The sequence below is a fragment of the Triturus cristatus genome, chromosome 8 (genome assembly GCF_964204655.1).
Source record: "Triturus cristatus chromosome 8, aTriCri1.1, whole genome shotgun sequence".
NCBI classification, from domain to species: Eukaryota; Metazoa; Chordata; class Amphibia; order Caudata; family Salamandridae; genus Triturus; species Triturus cristatus.
Window position 1 is genome coordinate 378346842 of NC_140591.1, and position 15926 is coordinate 378362767.

The window sequence follows — 15926 nt, forward strand, 5'->3', positions numbered from 1 at the left end:
AAGTCTGGCTTCCTCCAGCTGCATCTTTATCTCGGCTGGTTTCCACGGGGGTACAACAGGGATCATCCCTTAGCCCCCTTTTGTTTAACATCTATCTTACTCCTCTAGTCATATTGGCGGAGGAGCTGGGGGCTAAGGTGGTCGCATATGCAGATGATACCCAGTTACTATTCACTTGGAATAAAAATGAGGAAGCCATGGCCCCTGTTCAGTTCTGTCTGTCTTCGGTTTTCAGCTGGCTCGCGAAGGCCCAATTAGAATGTAATGAAGATAAGTCAGAGATACTGTTGTTTGGGAATTTCTCCCCTGGCTTTAGAGACAGGATTTGGCCATCTGAGTTCCCGCCCCCATCGTCAAACAGCTGCGTGGCTAAGAACCTTGGAGTGTGTTTTGAAGAGAAACTCTCTTTCGTAATTCAAGTTAAGAGACTCGCGGGATGCTGTTTTGGCCTCCTTAGAGTCTTGAGAAGATTTCTACCACTCCTTCCCCAGGTGGCTAAAGAGTCAGTGGTCCGTGCGCTCATTCTCTCCCGCTTGGATTATGCCAATGCGCTGTACGTGGGGATGCCGGCATATTCCCTTAACAAACTCCAAGTGGTGCAGAATGCGGCGGCTCGCATTTTGGGTGAGATTCCCTTAAGGAATAGCGTGCGAGGCTATCTACGCTCTCTCCACTGGCTTCCTATGAAGGCTCGGTGATGTTTAAATCTCTCACTATTGCCCACCGTGCTCTTCACGGCCTGGGGCCACTCTATGTGCAGAAACGGTTCTCCTTCTACGTTCCAGGAAGGCTCCTGCGTTCCTCTGCACTTAGGTTGGCAAAGGTTCCTTGCTTCCGCCGGCACCGACTAGGTGGTGCGTCCCTGGCCGTCTTGGCAGCCTGGGCTTGGAATGCCCTTCCGCTGGTGCTTCGCAGTGTGGAGGACTCGGTTGCTTTAAAAAAACTGTTAAAAACTTATCTTGTTGTCTGAGTTTTGTTATGTCTTCAGTTTCCCTATGCTCACGCCAGGACACTCCTTGGAGTAGCTGTGCGCGTTAGAAGTTGAGTTAACATAACATAACATAACTCGTGGAGTGGAGGCCAGAGATCTTCGGTGCTGCAGGTGCCCAAGGCTGGGGCTACCAGAAGCCCAAAGCACAACTTCGAGGAAGACCAGGAAGATGATGTACCGGCAAAAGTTCACAGTGTCCAGGGGTCACGGTTCCACATCACCCACGATAGTCACGGGCCTCAGCTTTGCTGTGGACTCAGGGTAGCCTCTGGGAAGTCTGGAAATCCACCTCTGGTGATGCAAAGACTTCGGCGTCCGGCGGGAGCTTCAGAGTTGCAGACCAGACAGTTGCTTCTTTGGTGAGTCACTCCATGACCCCAAAGGGAGATTTCTTCCGTCTTCTAGTTGAAATAAAAAGTCGAAGGTCCAGGATATATGTTGCAGAGTTTCGTCCAGGGTAATCTAAAGTCTCAAGGACTGGGTTCCTATACTTATACTAAGATAGGGGGTTGGACATACTCTGGGGACCCACCTATGGGAGGTTTTGGAAAGTGGGGTGGTTACACCCATTTCCCTTTTCCAGTTTTGCGCCAGAGCAGGGGCAGGTAGCCCCTGCAGCCGGTTTGAACTGGACTATGCACAGGGACACCAAGTGTGCCCCCATTGCAGGACTTCAAAGCACCAGAGGGTGCTCCCGCCCAGCCCCAACACACATCTGCCTGTCTGGGGAGGTGGTTACACCTCCCTGTGACAGGAAACCTATTGTCCAGGCCTCCCCTGTCGAAGTTTCGGTCAGCAGCAGGAGGCCAGACCCGTGTCTGTGGCAGTGGCATCCATTTTGTGATGCCAGGGCTCTAGAAAGTCTTTACCGGTTAGACCAGTGGGTACATGCCTCTCCCTCTAGAAGGGTCGAATGCTACCCCCGCCACCAGAACTGGCGGGGGGGTAGTATTCCAAAGAGTTTGACACCAAACACGACATGTTTCCGTGCAGCCAGTCCAAAGATAGAATTTACTGCGAGGTTATAATGCAGTTAAGAGTATATGGTCAGGCTGCACCACAAACAGCATCAGAGGAGGTACTTCGAACGCTGCAGAGGGGCTTTACTCATGCAGGGCCACCCTCTCACATAAAAAACAAGCACTCTGCCTTCAGGATTGTTAAGGCCTGCCATAGGAGTGACTTATAGGTTGTATATGTGTGTGCAATGGTAGTGATATATGTAGCCTATACCACAGTAAGGGGTGCAGGCACCACCTTACCCAGGCTGCAGTAGCAGACCTGTGGTGTCATTTTGGAGTGCTTTCCAGGGGTGGCATAATACATGCTGCAGCCCCTGGTAGGCCTCTGAGGTACCTATGCCCTGGGTATATAGTATACCATATACTAGGAACTTATAAGGCACTCCAGAATCCAATTATAGATGTACCTAATGTACAAGAAAACCATTTTCGAGAGGAAGCAGCTAGGCTGGGGTCGTGATTAGCAAGGCCACAGCCAGACTAAGGTAAAAAAAACAGTGAAACACCATCAAAAAGTGGGGGTACCCATGTGAAGCAGATCCTACTCTCCCACAAAGGGGTTTCGTTAGTAAGGAATAATTAGGGATCTAATGACGACAATACGAAGTTATGCCAATGAAAGCACGTACCTCGCGTTGGGTTTTCGGAACAGGCATATTAGTAATAGCAGCTATGCGTTCAGGTGTTAGTCTGCGTCCCTCCTTTGACAGTTAGTGACCTAAATAGATGTCCTCCTGTCGACAATATTGAACTTTTGAAAGTGACACCTTGTGTCCATGGTGTGCCAAATGTAACAGCAATTTAACCGTGGCCTATTTACAACCATCTTCAGAGTCCAGAGCCACAAGGAGGTTTTCTACGTACTGCAACAGCACATTACCAGGGTGAAGCTCCAAAGAATCCAATTCAGCTTTCAGAGCTTGGCTATAGATACTAGGACTTTCTGTATAGCCTTGTGGAGCACAACAGAATCTTAAGCTCCGGCTATTGCAAATCCAAACAGATACCTGCTATGTATGGATTAGTATGCTGAAGAAAGCATTCTTCAAGTCGATCACAGAAAATAATTTTGCTGATGGGGGAATCCTTGTCAAGATCGTCGTTATGTCCGGAACTACAGGATACTGGGGATTCACTATCTTGTTAACCTCTGTAAGGTCTATCACAAAACTATAAACATCAGGATGAGCATCACAAGAATCCAAGGGTGTCTTTTAAAGTATAGGAAGGATAGGGCTATTACACACATTCGCCACTGATGATCAAATGCATTGTGATCCAACCTGGCTTCTTGTTTTCCGTATTGGGGTAGAGGAGAGAATGGTGTCACCGGGATTCCCAAAGCTCTGATGTCCATTCTGGGAGCCTTGAGAGGCACTCTTCCAGGGGAGACATAATTTCCGGAACTGCCCTATATCGAGGCATCTACTGGACCGTATCCCCACCAAACCTGCACAACCGCTTAATTCAATACAGACTCCACAGGGCATCAAATGGGAATATTACAGACCTCCTGGGGTGTTCAGAACAACTGGGGAAATAAATATACAGACCTCAACGCAAGCCATCTGTCTCTAGGCTGCAGGACAAGGCTCAGACAGCTCCCACAGCACGCACCCCCATACTTAGTTCAGGGAAGTTGAACTATGCATGTTGCACAGTGCAAGATCCACTCTGGTTGGGCCCTGCAGCGCTACCTAGTCATCAGAAGGTCACGCCACGCTCCTGGTCCCTCTCTAAATAAAGGGATTAGAGGTTGCAGAAGGAGTGAGATAGCGCATCAGCGACCTGTAAACACACAGGGGCAGATTTATGAGCCCCTTGCGCCACTTTTGCGTCACTTTTAACATGGGAAAAGTGACGCAAAAGTGGTGCAAGGGGCTCATAAATCTGCCCCACAATATCCAAAACCTGATAATGTAACAGGCACCAAAAAAACAATGCCATCAAAGTCAGACCAAGCAATACACATGAAGGAGAGAGCAGGGAGCATGGGGATTATCTGTGGCTTCTGAGCAGCAAAGAAAGAGGGAGCTTCAACAGAGACAAAGGACTTTATATGGACTTTATATATCTGATTGATTGATCGTAAAATGGCTGCTATTTGTGAAATGATGTAGTAAAGCGAAGCAAGTGAAGCATAATCCTCGTCTGCAGTTCTGACGTATAATCTACCAGAAAATCTTGTATCCAGCAGAAGAAAAGAAATTCGGCAGGTAAGTAACTTTCAATCCTGTCTCTTTTGTTTTTCAGGCTTCTTAACCCCACTTTCTCTGTAGCCATTCTGTCTTGGTCCATGTTTTATGAAGTAAGATTGATGTGTGCAGACTCTTCCTGTACTTTGTTTCTTTATTGATGCTTCTATTATTACATTCCTCAGTCAGAGTTTACCTCGATTTTTATAACTGAAATATTCTCATTGTTTTGTCTTCCAGTGCTGAAAGGGATGCTCTTTTAACAGTTGCAGAGGATAGAGTCCAAGAACTCGTAAGATTACCATGCTTGAAACTAAATATCTTAGTCAATATCCAATCATATTATGGAGGCATTCTAGTCCCGTATTTGCAGGCATGTGTTACTATCAGAGACGTTCACACTGTTTTGTTGCAGGGATTCTGCTCATGCACAGAACTATGTGCAGGAAACCAGGACCTCAGTGAATTGTGGTGTACCAAAAACTCACCTCAGTACCCAGAACCCCTATCCGACCAGCATCAGTGTCTCATTCGCTCTTCATACCATATAGAAGCTACCAATGATTAGACAACCCAGAACATGCAACTTTAGAGTACTCTCAGGAATGGTGGGAATCAGAAATACCTGTTCGTTATTATTCTCATATCAGTCCACAACAAGAGTAATCAGAGACACGTTAAAGTTTAAAATGTTTATTTTATAAACTACGTGTCCTAAGAGGCAGTACTTTGGCTAACATAAGCAGACAAATGATTAAAATTAAAACCATCAGCATTGTTACAATACCATAGAAAATGAAGGGAAAAATCATATTACAAATGATAGTTGAACACAATCACCCTCCCTTCACTAGTGAGCTAGTATTATTATACTAATAGAAGGTCTCTAGGTTTGAATGGGGAACCCCATACCGTAAAGATCAGCTTAGGTGAATCACATCACAGGATCAGCTTTGCTCTGCGCCTGGAAAAGTTCTTCTCCAGAATGTGTGTCTAATGCATGCAAACTGCAATATTAAAGGCTCTCGACTTTCAAATATTTGCAGCTGTGTGCATGTTATGGCTAGAGCGCGAGCCGATCAACCTGAACTCAAAAACATACATTGTTTGGTGGCTCAGACTGTTTCTGCACACAATGTTCAGACCAAGGTCGCAGTGCACGTCTAGGGATGTGAACAACAAACAGTTCTCATGTGAAGAAAAGGCAAGCAAGCAGTTTTCAAATAATAACATGTATCTGCAGTGTCGTGTGCAAAACCAGCAAAAGTGGCAAGATGGTGTTTCTAACATCTAAGGCGCTTATGCTAACATAGAAATGTATGTATCTAAAACACTGCCTCCACTACAGTTTAAAATTGTATTTTATAAGCCCACTGCAGACTTCAAAAAGTACTTATGAGAGAGTTTCCTGTTGGACACTGATTCCCTATTACCTAATTAGAAAAATGATTACCTCCACTTTCACCTCCATTGTATTCATGTTTTTTATTTTTATATCGACTCATCTCACTAAGAAATTTTATCTCCAACATAGTCTCAAATAGTATGAAGAGTCCTATCATGGTAGACCTGTTGAGACCTGAGAATGAATTAAAATTAAAAAGGTTAAACACAACCACATAATATCCAACATGTGCTTTCAGGTAGGGTATAATCTATATCACATTTTAAGGTTGTAAAAGCTTACTTGCAACTGATGTGTAACAACACATATATAAGGTGCAAGCTCAAAAAATAAATTGGAAGTATATTAGGTTTGAGAAAGAGGCTTGGACTTGGACCTCCATAGAAAACGTGAGGGAAAGTGTGTAGTCAGAGAATAAAAACAAAAATGACTGAACGTTTTCAATGATAGACACAGAAATAGAGGATGTGCCTCATCATAAATGCTTCTATGCATTTTCTGGGTTTACATTAACTGACATACCATTTGATAGAAAGACAACATATGTATTCTATATCATGTTATCATCATGGATATTCAAAAATAGTCAATCAGGATTCAGAAAGAACTACAATACCAAGACCTCACTCATTGCGGCGACCAATCACATTCGAATCATTTTGGCCTGAGGAGAAACAGTGGCACTTCTCCTGCTTGACCGCTCCGATGCCTTCAACACTGTCTCCCATAACACCCTATCTGAAGACTCCACAAGACTGGAATCCAAGGATAAGCTCTCAAATGGAGAAAGAACCCAAAGGGTCAGGTTGCCACCCTTTACATCAGAGAACAAGAAAGTTGTATGCAGTGTCCCACAGGGATCATCCCTCATCCCCACTCTTTTCAACATTTACATGACACCACTCACCAGCATTACCCTATCACAAAACATCACCACCATCCACTATTCTGATGACACCTAACTCATCCTGTCCCTAACAGAAAAGAAACCCAAAACCAGGACCAACTTCACCAACTGCATGACCATGGTACCAGATTGGATGTGAACCAACTGACTGAAGCTCAACTCTGACAAGACGCATGTACTGCGCTTTTGGCAACAAGACCTCCCCACAGGACTTCACCTCGTTGCTGTTGGAGTTAAGACCAAAACCCACAGATCATGCATGAAATCTTGGGATCATCTTAGACGTCAAGCTCAACATGATAATTCAAGTCAATGCAGTGTACACCTCCTGCTTCCACATCCTACGCATGCTGCAAAAGATTTTTAAATGGTTGCCTCAGAGCACCAGATGACAATCACACAGGCACTCATCACCAGCAGGTTGGACTACAACAACACTACCTATGCCGAAATCTCCAGACTTCAGACCCTCCAGAACACCACTGAAAGACTCATACACAACTTCCCCACACCACACCTACATCACACTGTACCTCAGGAAGCTTTACTAGCTCTTCCTTCACAAGTGTAGCCAATTCAAACTTCTCATGCACACATAGAAAGTCCTAATAAACACAGGATTAGAATATCTGAACAGGCGCATGCACATTCACCAACCGACCAGACACCTATGCTCTACCACTCTGTCACACACATTCCTCACATCTGCAAAAGCAAAGCTGAAGCTCACTCATTGTCCTACATTGCACTTAACACATCAAACAACCTCCCTCAACACATCAGAGCCTCATCCTCTCTTCTGGATTTCCACAAAAAGCTGAATACAGCGCTCTTCGTATAAGCATCTTGGCAACTACACACGGACACACCTGCCCAAGCACCTCGATGCCCTCTCAAGTGATTAGTGCGCTATACGAATCAATGTAACATAACATAATATATCTTCACAAATTTGGATTCTTACAACACTAGTTATAATGCTTTTTCTAAGACAACACAAGACAAACCATACCATCTTATAAGTGAAGGAATCAGCTCAAAATCACCGGTAGCCCGTTTACATTTGTGGTTACAGGCCCATCAATATACCTCCATTATCACATTGAACAATGTCATAATTCTCCTTTAAGAACAAAACAAGTCAATTTCCATCTATGAAAAGCACCAGATGGTGCAGTAGGGGGGAGTGTAAGATATACATAATGACTCAAAATAGCACAATACGTGCCTTCCCACACAGAGAGCACCCTACCCAAGCATCTATGGGTCATGTACATCCTCCTAACCTTGAAAGGCCAGACCCCCTCACTAGGCAAAGCTTCTCTGAAAAAAACATAATCAGTTTTTACACCTTCCAAGTTGTGCAGAAATGCCATAATCTCATCTTCATGTGAGGAAATACATCTGTTGCCATCATGGAACAGTATCTGTTGCGCTGGAAACCCTGCTGAGGCCTCCAGATCCATAGCTAGCAACTCCTTACAAAGGAGTTCCTTCTTCCTCAGCATTGACATACTCAGGAACAGGAAGTGGAGGTTGCCTAGCATGACTGCCCTGTACTTCAGGGCTATCCACATGATTGCATCTCACCTGTCAAATGAGACCATCACTGTCTTTACTATCAATGCTGTTGCATACTTGCTTTATATATGGCTCTACCAGTCACCCAAAAAATAGCATGTATGTGACACTCACAGAGCGATGTTAGTACAGCACTTGCCCAGTACAGTTATCCAAAAGTTTACTTGAGTGAGACCTGTAGACACCAAACCCACACCTACATAGGACAAAAGGTCTGTTTAGTATTACCAATTGTAAAAAAGTACTCTACCACTACTTAATGTATGTGTCCCAGGACATGGACAGTAGCGTACCCCTCCAGACCTCGTAGCCAGTCCCTTAGTCTCGTGGTCAGTTAAAAGGCCTAGATTTCAGCAGAGGCAAAGTATTACCATGAGTACTGGGGCAAAAATGCCAGGACACCAGATATGCCACAAACGGGGTCAGTCTGGGAAGGTTTCAATTAATAGGAGTCCCCATAATTTTTTTAAAGATTTTGGCCCAAAATCATGTTCATTGGTATGGGAAGGCGAGTTACTTTGTCGATAATTACTGCTAGTCTTGAAGATGGCTTTCCCAAAGTGAGTTCTATAAGTTAAATATATACTTTGAGGGTTAAGCATCTTTAAGAAACATTTCTATAAGCTATTCATTTTTTAATTCAATCTGTTTTTTTGCAGATAGTTTCAAAGAGTGTACATTGTTTGACCGCTTTGTAGTGACAATGTCAAATCATTTGGCCACTTTCCTTAGAGTATCTTCCACCAACACCCCCTTAAATGTACATGGATCCAGGCTCTCTACCTAAATGAATTCATAATCAGGTATTCAGAAGCATCGCAAATGACTGGTGACAAAGAGCTGTAGGGCTCAATAAAGCTTTAATGAATTCTTGACAGTTGAGTGATAGTGGAAGATGAATTCAAAACAACCATGCTGGTGTTCAGGAGGCAAGCATGAAAAATGCCTTTGCATTTTTAGGTCGAGCCTTGGCAGTGCATGCTCTATCTCTCAACATGCTGTACTCTGTCAGGGGGCTTACAGCTCGCCTCCAGCTTCCGATTGGCTTTTGTCAATGTCCTTTAAAAAAAAGCTTCTAATTGGTTAATGGTCCTTGCTTGTCCCACCTCTTTTCTCAATTGTTGACTTCCATGAATCGGCCCAGGTCTTGTTCTCTTCCACTTGTTCTATTTTACTTTTTGTGCAGGAACTCTTTTTTCAAATTCTGAACAGGCATTTCCATGGCTCAGCGCTTTATCTTTCACACTTTCACTTTTCTCCTCCTGCTCTCGCTTGTTCCCCTGATACTGCTGCTCGCTCCCTCTCCTCGGGGCTGCGCCTGCCTCCTCCTTCCTGCTCGTTGCTGACATATTAAGGTGAAATTTGGGTTGCAAGCTCTGTATTCCCTCCCCCCTCCTCTTCAACCGTCAGAGATGGCAGAGCAATGCTTCACACTCTTCTCTCTGAGCTGTGAAAGGTGCTACCCTCCCCCCACCCCGGCACAGAAACAGGACCTTTCAGGCACAAGCCCTCTCTGAACCTATGGGGTGTGTTTTCCGCAGGGAGTAGCCGATCGGACAGAAAAGCGATCTGCAAGGTACAGGGAAAACATGTTTAGTCCAAAACCTGCTATTCATTCCTCATCTTTATTTCTCTCTCAAATCATTCATGTGTTCATTAGCGCTTAAGAGTCACTATACCACTTTGTTTCAGTGTCCATAATTTGAGCACTTGTGACTTGTACTGCATGATGATTGTGCTCTTGTTAAAGATTGCTTCTTGAGCGCACGTCCACAACTCATTCGCACCTCCTCCTAGGCTTGGTCACAAATTGAAGAGCTACCTCCTTGCTTCAAGGGAGCTCGGTACGAGGTCAGAAAATGCCTCCCAGACTATTTAAATGACTCTTTATAGCTGTGGGGAGTTAGCATTATGCTTGCATGCATGAATTTATTTATTTAGGGCCATATGTAGGTACCTAAATACCGGTCGGTAACGGCCGAAAATCAGTAAATATCCCGTTACCGACCGGTATTTAGGAAATTGAGATGTAGGTGGCTGGATTTCAGGATTCGGTAATTTACCGAATCGGAATGTTAAGAAATCGGTAAAATACCGATTCGGTAAATTACCGAATCCTGAAATCCTATGTAGGGGGCACTCAAGTGAGTGCATTTTTGGTTTCTGGATTCGTTATTTACCACCAACAACAAGTTGATGGTAAATAACGAATACCTTTTAAAAAGCAATTTTGTGCTTTTTGAAAAGTGCCATGTGGCAGACATACATGCCCTTAGGGCATGTATGTGCGCCACATGTGCACACATGCACGATTCAGGGGTGCAACAGGGTGTCAATGTGACACCCTGCCACCCATGAATATGCTCCCCCTATTACCGATTCGGTATCCACCGAATCGGTAATAGTGAATGGCTTCCCATTCATTCCTATGGGCCTCCAGGCCCATAGGAATGAATTGGAAGGGATGCATTATTACCGATTCGGTAAATACCGATTCATAAATACCGATTATTACCGATTCGGTAATAATTACCGAATGTTTACCTACATTCTATTTACCGATTCATAAATACCGAATCGGTAAAATTCGGTATTTATGAATCGGTAAATAGAAATTATCTACATATGGCCCTTAGTCACTTAACATACTCTTTGCTCCTCTGTGCTGCGCCCGTTCACTGAATACGACCAGTTTGGCAGAAGAAAGATAAAGGTGATAGCCAAACAAAATATAAATTACACTTAAGAGTAACTTGGGTATCCACAAAAGGGGCCGTTTATTACTTCGCAACAGTGTTCTCCTTCTGTGTTGCCACTATCCAGATTCTGCTGAATAGCTGTTCCCTCCCTATTTGTATTTCGAATGGTAAACGTGGCAGCTTTATATATTATCTTTCGAAGTATATAAAGAAGATCTGAATTGGGCATCTACTGTGCCAGTGGCCCTCCGTCTCTGCCTTCTGAACGCTGTTAATTTCACAATTTGTGAAAGAGCACTTTTGGCCAAATTGTCATGCGCATCTTTCTGAGACGGTTTCGACCATGGTGGTATCTCACTGAAAGCTGCACCTTCCTTTATTTTGAATAGGAGTTTCTTTGCACTGCCCTCAGGGGATTGTATTTCCTTTTCTGCTGTTCTCACACACAAAGGACTTTAACAGGTCATGGTGGGTGAGCTTGCTCTGAGGGATTTGAAATGCAAAGCACACTTCATCTTGTCTTTCAGAGGCTTTCTCTTGTGCACATATTTACAACCTGCGCTTCCCTCTCCTACGCTGCTGACCACCCAATATAGTCACAATCCAAAATGCCATGTTTCATGTAGTTGTAGCACAAACACTCAAAAAATCAATAAATCTATACTACTCCTGATCCTGGCCCCTATACCTTTGTTGTGTTGTGATGGCCTTGACCATACATTATGTTACTCTTCAAGTACTTATGTTCCAAAATAAGACTATTTATTGCCTCCATGTAATGCGAAGTAAGATATTTTTAGGTTTTCTTAAGCAGCTAGTGTAAAAGTCAGTGAGGGAGCTTGGGAATCAATCAAGCAAGAAGCCAAGGCCCCAGGCTCATCTGAGGGGGTAAACCTCTAACTTCAATTTTTGAAGAAAAATGGCCAGGAACTGCAATTTAATAAATGTCCACATGAGAAATCAGATTTGTCCTACATGCTTTGTGTCTCTTATAGATTAAATCAAACCAGGTTCTAGGTCTGCTACAAAGTGACTCTGTGTTGAGCTGCAGCCGTGCTAAACACAGAGTCACTTTGTAGCAGACTTAGAGCCTGGTCTCTAGATGAGGTTGAGAGCCACGTCGCAACAGTCTTGAGTTCTTTTACTCTCTTTTCTGACTCCCCACCACTGTTACCCTTGCAACTGCAAGTCCCCTCCTCTCCTATTTTGTTTTAATGGCCTGCTTCACATCCTGGATGGCTTGAAGAATAAGGGCCCTCATTGCTGGTTGGCCTGTGTCTCGCTTCTTCTGTTCCATGAGTTCAGTTGTCTCATCTGGGTCTGGATAGCACCCGTGTTTCCTTTGCTTCATTGGTTGCATCGGTCCAGGACAGGTGTTGTGCAGCCTATACCCTCTTATTTGTTTTCTGTCATAATTATTTTTTATTAGATGTCACAGGAGGAGCGAACATGGCAACAGGCCACTGTTACAACAGTGCAACATGGTACATCATGGTGAATAATTCCAGTCATTATGTAACAAATAACTCTGACTGTTGATGAAAGGAGTGGTGTTAAAGGAGTATGCAGGAGGGTAGGTAGAATGGAAAGGGTGAAGGGTGATAGGGTATACACCGGTGGGAACATCTCCAGTGACTATAGTGGGGCAGCACAGATTAGTCGATAGACGTGGACTTCTGGTAGAAGACAGCTTGGTACTTGGGTGTTGTCTTTCAGGTGCTGTCTATTAGGGTCCATACTGTGAACTCAGCAGTGTATATTCAGGATTGAAAAAAGGGGGGGGGGGGGAATCTTGTGGTGGGGAGGATTGACAAGTGGAGTGAGGCAAGGTGGTGGGGTGGTAGGCGTTGGAAGGTTGGGGGAGGGAAGGAAGGGGGTAGGAGGGGGGACAGTCTCTGATCTAGTCCAGGCGTGGAGTATGTTGCAGGTATCGGGCGGTATAGGTAGTCGGGAGGGGGAGGGTATACCATGCAGTGGGAGAGGAAGCGATACAATTGTATGTTATGGTGGGATGATAATACGTTGCTAGGAGGGGCAGGATAGTTTCTATCCCCACAGGGAGGGTGAGGATAACAGTTGTTGGCTACGCAACCAAGAGTTGTTTAGGGGCTCGGGGATGATAAGATAGGGGAGCAGGGAGAGGGAGATGGTGGGCAATAGGGAGAGGAGGTGCGATGGGATGTGCGGGTAGAGGGAAAGAGGGTAAGGAAATGGCGGTTGGCAATAAGTGGGGAGGGATAGAGAGGGGGAGGGGGTCAGGGGAAGGGGCTGGAGAAGAGAGGGGAAGTGCAGCTTAGCAGATAAGCATTAATGAAAAGGGAAGAAAAAGGTTGGAAGAGTTGGACATACTTCCTCTCTGTGGGTGGAAGGTTGATGACACCAGGTGGGTTTTGTGTATAGGGCAGTGGGGAGCAGGTGTGTGGTCTTTTCAAGAAATGGGGCCCATGTTTGTATGAATATCTCCATCCAGTTTTGTAATCCGTAAATAATGCATTCGTGGGACGCCGTTTGAATCATTGCCACCATCTAGTCCTCTTGCGAGGGGGTATGGCTGACCTAAATTTCCAAAGAATACAGAGCTTGGCTGTGGCTAACGCTGTGTGAAGGAGGAAGTGTTGTGGTTGCGTGATATCCGGCATGCCACCAGTATCATGTAGAAGAATAACAGTGGGTTGTAGGGGTAAGCAAAGGGGGATCATCTCTCCCAGGGTGCTCTGTATGTGGGACCAGAAAGATTGGATAGAAGGGCACTCGCAGAGTACAAGGGGGAGGTTGCATCACATAATCGGCACCTCTAGCATTTGTAATGAGGCAATAGACCGGCCTTGTGCAATTTCATTAGGGGCCAGTACCAGTCATGGAGGGTTTTGAAGAGGCAGAATTTTAACCTAGCCTCTCTGGTTCCCCTATTCAAGACTACTACAAATTCTGTCCAGTCTCCTCCTCAGCTGTGAATTGTAACCGTATTTGCCACTTGGCTTGGAGGCTGTGTAGTAGGGGTTGTGAGAACAGGTTATGTGTCAAAGTGCTATAGAGTCTAGATATCTCTCCTTTATGTCTTCCCCAAAGCTGTAGATACTCCACTATTGGAGAGGTCTGTAACGTCCACGGCCGGGGGCCGAGCCAGCATCTCAGACAGTGTTGCAACTCCAGGTATCGCCAGACCTGTTGCAAGGGTAGCCCAAATTCTTCTCGTAGCAGAGCAAAAGATTTAAAGTCACAATCTAGTATCACCTGGTCCAGTGATTGTATGCTCCGAGCTGACCAGAAGGGCCAGTGAAGCTTCCTACTGTTTATTCTGATACAGTTATTACCCCATATCGGCGCCTTGATGTCTAGGCGATGGTGGTTGCCCATAATGCTTTGCGCTCATTGCCATGCATTGCATGTGGCCTGCAGCATGGGATTCAGGGCCGGCCCGGGTATGGTAGGGTCTCTATACAGGGGGTCTAGACCTTCGCCTTGACCAAGGAGTGACCTTTCCATTGCCACCCACTGGGGTGGCTCTGGCGTCTCCAAGAGCAGATAGGCAAGCTGCGAGAGGTGTAGAGAGCCAAGGTATAATGTTCTATTGATGGTAGGCCTAAGCCGCCACAAGAGCTGTAGGCCATAAGTTTGGAAGTGTCCAAGCCGGGTCGGGCGTCGCCCCAGACTATGGCCCCTATGCCCGCCACGATTAGGCATAGTGTCATCAAGGGTACCACTATAGGCAGAATTTCCACAATATAGGAAAAGCACAGCAGTGTGACCATTCTCACTGCTTAGACTCTAGCCCACATGGAGAATCCTAATTGCCACCATTTCTCGAAATCTACTGCCATCTGTGCAATGAGGGGTGAAAAGTTATCCATCACCATTTTGGCCAGGCCTCTATTGACTAGCACCCATAGATATTTTAGCCATGAGGACTTCCATCTGAAGGGGTAGCCCTGGATCGCTGCCTTTGTGGTGCCCGAGGAAAGTGGGAGGGCCTCGCTTTTATCCCAATTTATCTTATACCCTAATAAGGTCGCAAATTAGTCTATGATTTCTATTAGCGCAAGTAGGGATTGTGGGAGATTTCTAAGAGTGACTAGGATACCGTTGGAATACAAGTATTTTTCAGATATGCCGCCTTCAATAGGAATGCCTGTTACCCGCAGTGATTGACAGAGGACAGAGGCCAATTGTTCCATGGCCAGTAGGAATGAAAGGGGGAGAGCAGGCAGACCTAGCGAGTGCCTCTCTGGATTTTAAAGGTATCTGACAAAAACGCTCTGTAGTTGACCTGGGCCATGGGGCAGTCGTGCAGTAGGCGGACCTTGGAGAGGAATTGATTGCTAAGCTCAAAACGGTTTATGGTTGCGAAGAGGTAGCTCCAGTCTATGTGGTCGGACGCATTTTCTGCATAGAGGGAGAGGGCCACCACATCCCCTGGCAGATCTTTTGTGGTCCATAATATATGGGCTAGGGTGCGGAGGTGGTTCCTAGAGGAACGACCCGGGACAAGTCAATCTGAGTGTGATGTATGAGAGAGGGGATGACCTTCTTCAGGCGAGCAGCTAGGATACTGGCCAGTATTTTGATGTTTCCTTTCAGGAGGGAAATGGTGCAGTAACTACCACATAGTAGCAGGTCTCTCCTGGTTTGGGTAGAATTGTGTTCACCGCTCTGTTGTAGGGGGGACCCAAGGAGGCTGTCCTTTTGGCATCCTGTAGGGCGGCATGGAGGGTGTCTATTGTATCCGTACTGGACCACTTGCAATATTCTGCAGGGAAGCCGTCATCAGCCGGGGCAGGTTGGTAATGAACACCATTATTTTCTCTTAACTGATATCCTCTTCTAGGAGTTCTCTACCTTTGTCCGTCAGGCTTGGAATGTTGATGTCCTTGAGATATGTGGATCTTCATGCCATGGTGGCAGGTGCTTCTTGTGTATATAGACATGCGTAGAATGTGGCAAACTCCTAGCCTATGTCTTGGGGTCTCGCAAGGGTCGCTCATGTCTCTGATTGTATGGCGGGAATGGCCATTGCGGCTTCTAGTGGCTGAAGCTGGGCCACCAACAAGCGTCCTGCATTTTCCCCCCTGTTCATGGTGCCAAAATTTAAGGCGTTGGAGAATATATTAGCTTTGGAGGCGAAAAGG